Source organism: Rhinatrema bivittatum, chromosome 4 (assembly GCF_901001135.1).
Source record: "Rhinatrema bivittatum chromosome 4, aRhiBiv1.1, whole genome shotgun sequence".
In the NCBI taxonomy this organism is placed as follows: domain Eukaryota; kingdom Metazoa; phylum Chordata; class Amphibia; order Gymnophiona; family Rhinatrematidae; genus Rhinatrema; species Rhinatrema bivittatum.
The window spans coordinates 19,035,012-19,041,048 of NC_042618.1; positions in this window are offsets into that span (position 1 = coordinate 19,035,012).

Sequence of the window (6,037 nt, forward strand, 5' to 3'; positions counted from 1 at the left end):
TCCCTTTAGAGCCTCATCTCATGACCACTGCTTCTCAAATTCTTTACTTCGAAATAGGTTGCCTTTTACTAGCCCAGGGCCCAGACTACTGTTTTGTAATATTTTTTAGGCCTGTAATTAAATCATGGACTGAAGTCTCTATAGGTGACCCAAAATAAATGTCTCTAACTCCTGTTTGAATGTGGAGTAGCTACCAAACAGGCCGATACAGTAAAAGTGGCAGGAGAGCGGGCGAGCGCACAGGCCACTCTCATGAGCGCGCGATTTAGTATTCAACTGAGGGCCCGCGTTAAAAAGAGGCGCTAGGGTCACTAGCGCGTCCCTAGCGCCTCTTTTTTGACAGGAGCGGCGGCTGTCAGCGAGTTTGACAGCCGACGCTCAATTTTGCCGGCGTCGGTTCTCAAACCCGCTGACGGGTTCGGAAACCGGAAGCCAGTAAAATTGAGCATCGGGTTTTCAACCCGCAGGCCGCGGGCTGATTTAAAATTTTTTTTAATTATTTTTAATTACTTTTTTACTTTTGGGACCTCCGACTTAATATCGCCCTGATACCCGCTCCCTTTTGCCTCCTAGGCGATCTCTTGGTTCCTGAACTCTGTTACTGGCGGATTGCTTCTTCAGATTGACCCCAGCCTGTTTGACCTCGCCTGCCTTCTCCAAGCCTGACCTCAGCCACGTCTGACCTCCCCCGCGCTTCCTCTCTAGGAGACGCTGCGAGGCCCACCTAAGACCCAGCGGCCCGGGTACCCAAGGGCTCAACCTGTGGAAACCCCGGGTTGCTATTGGCGAAGCTCCAGCTACCCTCTGCCTCCTCCTGTGCTCCGCTTCCTGGTGGCAGGCGCTCTCTGGGTCCGACCAGAGGGCCGTACCAATCCTGCACCAGGCCAAGGGTCCACCTCCAGCGCAACAGAGAAGGCATTTTGTAACTTGAATCTCTTGAGAGAGTGGATGTCTCTGCCAAACAGGTCTTATCCTACTGGAGCGCTCTGTAATCCATTTATTCTTGGGTTCTGGTTGCTCTGTACAGTGGGGGAGAGCATCTGGGCTGCACAATTGTGAAGAATGGGTGTCTTTGGGTCACAGGTCTTACGCTGCCTGAGCTCACTGTAAACCACTTGTTTCTGGGTTTCTGAATCTTCTGTGATAGTGGGGAAAAGAATCCTGAATGCTGTAAAGTGGGTGAGGCTTCCTTGGTGGTTGCTAATTCCTTTTTTATTGTAGCTAATTCAGATTTAAGGTGAGTCAACTCATTTTTCATTGAAGAGAGTTGTGCGTTCCAGTAGGATAAGACCTGTGATGCAGAGACATCCACTCTCAAGAGATTCAAGTACAAAATGCCTTCTCTATATTGGAAAATGAAGAAGCTCTAGCAAAAGCCACGGAAGTGATATCTTAAAGAAACTCTATGCACACAGAAATTCCATAAGGCAACCAAAAACCATAAGAGAAAGCTCATTCTGCTGAGAGACTGTCATCAGAGAAACTAATTTGGGAATTATTTTCAAGGCGAACACTATAATTAAATGCCTTCCAGGATCCTCAGCTGGTAGGAATGCAAATAGGATAGCCAGTGCAAGCAATGAAGAAAGTTAGGACTCTGAAGTTGACATTATAATCCATCTGGGAGCCAAAGACCTTGCTAGAAACAGCATCCAAGTAGTACAGAGAGATTTCCAGGCTCTGGGGAAGCAGATTAGGCACATGGGGAAGACTGTCGCCTCTTCAGAAGTGTTACCAGTTCATGGAGAGGGGAAGGAGAGATTAAGTCCTATAGATAACTTCAATGCATGGCTCAAACCTGGTGTAAGGAAGAAAGTTTTGCAAGTTTTGGGGGCTGGGGCTGTGTATGGAATAGTACAAGGCTCTATGTCAAAGATGGTTTACAGCTATCTATCTGTGGCAGGAAAAAGGATCCTAAGTGAAAAATTCAAATCATATACCATAAGGCCTTTAAACTAGAGGACAGGGGTGGCAGAATGTCACTCCTGACATCTCCAAAAGGTAGGTGAGGAAATTAACAAAAATCAGCTGAATAGGGCAGAAAAGATGTCCAAAAAGAATAGTAAGCTGAGGGAGAGAAGCTGGAAAGCTATGAGCACAAATGCCCATAGTCTGGGCAATAACATCCCAGACCTGCAGGCCCTAATGGTGGAGGCAGACGTGGACATTGTTGCTGTAACGGACACACTGCTCACTGAGTCTCATGACTGGGATATGACCAACCCGGGCTATAACTTATTAAGGAAGGACAAGAAAGGAGGAGGAATAGCTCTTTATGTCAAAAACGATATCCAAGCAACTGAAATGCAAGGGACACGGGGTAATGAAGAAGCATTATGGGCTGTCCTAAGAAAAAGAAGATGGTGCTTCCATTTACATTGGTGTGGCCTACAGGTCAGTGCAGTTAGTGTAGCTGGGTTCAAAAAAGGTTTGGATAAGTTCTTGGAGGAGAAGTCCATTAACGGCTATTAATCAAGTTTACTTAGGGAATAGCCACTGCTATTAATTGCATCAGTAGCATGGGATCTTCTTAGTGTTTGGGTAATTGCCAGGTTCTTGTGGCCTGGATTGGCCTCTGTTGGAAACAGGATGCTGGGCTTGATGGACCCTTGGTCTGACCCAGCATGGCAATTTCTTATGTTCTTATGGACAGAGCTCTAATCAAAGACATCCAAAAAATAGAAAAAAAGGGCAGAGTGTTGCTTGCTGGAAATTTTAAACTGCCAGATGTGGATTGGAGTATCCTTTCTGCAGAATCTACAAGAAGTAGAGCGATAGTGGATGTCCTCAAGGGGCTCTGCTCAAACAAATGGTAATGGAACCCACGAGGGAGGGTGTGATACTCGACTTAGTGCTCACAAATAGGGAAAATGAAGATCCCATGCTACTGATGCCAGTAGTAGCAGAGGCCATTCCCTAGGTCAACTTGATTAATAGCAGTTAATGGACTTCTCCTCCAAGAACTTATCCAAACCTTTTTTTTTTTTATTATTATTTAAAGTTTTATTAAACAGTCTAATAAAACATAATAATGTTGATAATAACAACAAAATATGAACTTTGAAGTCAATAGAACATCAATATAATGATTGAGGCTATTACTGAATTAAACATTAATAAGCAGAATAGATCCTACAATTTATCACATCAAAACAATCAGATATCCCAACCGTTTGGTTTTCCTTGAAGGTACCGATATTGTCCCATATCCAAACCTTTTTTAAACCCAGCTACACTAACTGCACTAAACACATCCTCTGGCAACAAATTCCAGAGCTTAATTGTGCATTGAGTGAAAAAGAATTTTCTCCAATTAGTCTTAAATGTTCTACTTGCTAACTTCATGGAGTGCCCCCTAGTCCTTCTATTATCCAAAAGTGTAAATAACCGATTTACATCTACTCGTTCAAGACCTCTCATGATCTTAAAGACCTCTATCATATCCTCCCTCAGCCTTCTCTTCTCCAAGCTAAACAGCCCTAACCTTTTCAGCCTTTCCTCATAGGGGAGCAGTTCCATCTCCTTTATCATTTTAGTCATCCTTCTTTATACCTTCTCCATTGCAACTAGATCTTTTTTGAGATGCGACAACCAGAATTGCACACAGTATTCAAGATGTGGTATCACCATGAAGTGATAAAAAGGCATTATGACATTTTCCGTTTTGTTAACCATTCCCTTCTTAATAATTCCTAACATTCTGTTTGCTTTTTTGACTGCTGCAGCACACTGAGCCAACAATTACAAAGTATTATCCACTATAATGCCTAGATCTCTTTCCTGGGTGGTAGCTCCTAATATGGAAGCTAACATTGTGTAACTTCTGCATGGATTATTTTTCCTTATGTTCACTTGTCCACATTACATTTCATCTTCCATTTGAATGCCCAATCTTCCAGTCTCGCAAGGTCCTCCTCCAATTTATCACAACTCACATGTGATTTAATTACTCTGAATAATTTTGTATCATTTTCATATTTGATCACCTCACTCATCGTATTCCTTTCCAGATCATTTATAAATATATTGAAATGCACTGGTCCAAGTACAGATCCCTGAGGCACTCCACTGTTTACCCTTTTCCACTGAGAAAATTGACCATTTAATCCTACTCTCTGTTTCCTGTCTTTTAACCAGTTTGTAATCCACGAAAGTGTTGCGTCCGTCGGTCTCAGACGGCTTCGACCTTTGTACCTCACCTTTCTTCCTTCTCTCTTCTTAAGCCTTGGGAAGATGTCTGCTGCCGCGTCTTCATGCCGCTTTCTCCGGCATCCCCGGAGAAAGCGACAGTGCTCGCCATGTATTTCCTGAGGACCTCCTAGGGTGTGCACGCGCATGCCACCCACATCTTTATCCACGTCATGGCGGGAACCTCGGAGGCGTCCCCTCCGTGTGATGAGAGCACATCCTGGTATTTAGCCTGCCCTTCATTTGCTAACAAACTGACAGGTCAATACAGTAAAGTGCGGCCGCGGTTACCCTGCTCCTAACCCGCTTTCTACTCACTTTTCGGCCACGTTAGTCCAACCCCGCGATACACTGTCCCCTTTAACCCATTCTTACCGCCTCTTTAAATCACCAGGTAACCCCTTCCGCACGCGGCATGTATATTAGATGTAAACGATCGAATTAGCTATTCCCTCCCATACAGTAACGCGCGCCCCGACTATCGCTTTTTTACCCTGCCGTTTTGCCGCGCGTTTAACCTGCTAACCTACCGCCTACCCTTACCCCTGCGTTAGAGGCAGGGGTAAGGGTAGGCGGCAAACTTTCCCCCAGCCCCCGCTCACCTGCCCTGGCCGCGTCCATGGGTGCTGGTCTCCGGGGCAGCCCCAGTCCTCTCCCCCCTCCCCCCGAAGCAACGAAAGCGGAAAAAGCGAAAAAAAAAAATCGAGTCTCCAGCGATCACGGATCCTCCGGAGACTTACTTTTCTTGCAGCCCTCCTCCGGAGACGGACCGCGGCTCCCCTGCCTCCCGGGGGGCAGCCGGTGGCGAAAGCGGCCCCGCCGGCGAAAAAGCGAAAAAAAAAAAATCAACGAGTCTCCAGCGATCACGGATCCTCAGGAGACGGACTGCGGCTCCCCTGCCTCCCGGAGGCAGCTGCCGGCGAAGATGGATGCCTGCACGGGCGAAAGCGGCCCCTGTGCGTGACGTCAAGGCGTGATGTCATGACGTTTGGCGTCACGGCGTGTGACGTCACGTCTTGTGCGGCCAAATTGCATGCACAGGGGCCGCTTTCGCCTGTGCAGGCATCCATCTTCGCCGGCAGCTGCCTCCAGGAGACAGGGGAGCCGCGGTCTGTCTCCTGAGGATCCGTGATCGCTGGAGACTCGTTGATTTTTTTTTTTTTCGCTTTTTCGACTTTTCGCCGGCGGGGCCGCTTTCGCCGCCGGCTGCCCCCTGGGAGACAGGGGAGCCGCGGTCCGTCTCCGGAGGAGGGCTGCAAGAAAAGTAAGTCGCTTCATTGCTTTACACTTTACATGTCGTTTCACCAGTCATCTCTCCCCCCCCTCCCTGCGCCTTGCTTCGGGAGGAGGGGAGAGAGGATTGGCAATCCCGAGCGTAGGAGAACCATCCACTTCCTGGTACCTGTCATTTCAAATGTCATTTGAAATGACAGGTACCAGCGTGTCCGTGAAGCGTTAGGCCCGCGCACCCAGGTTACTGTGTAGGCGCTCTATACAGTAAAATGGGTTGCGCGGGCCTAATGCTTCACGGACGCTTCTTGGACGCAGCTTGCATTTGCAAGCTATTTACATACAGTATCGAGCGGTAGGTGAGCTGGACTGTGCGTTCGGCAAACGCGGGTGCGCCCGGCACTAACGCAGCTCTTCCTACCGCTCCTTACTGTATCGGCCTGTGAGTTAGCAAGGATTGAATTAGCTCCGGTCTAAGCTGCTCTGCCACTTCCTAGCTGCCGCAGGAAGCTCTCTCTGCCCTTCGTGGTAATTCTGTTCTAAACCTGGGTACCCACTCCTCGGGGGGGTCCTTCTGCTTTGTTTCAGGTACCTATCTTGGGACACCAGGTACTCGCTC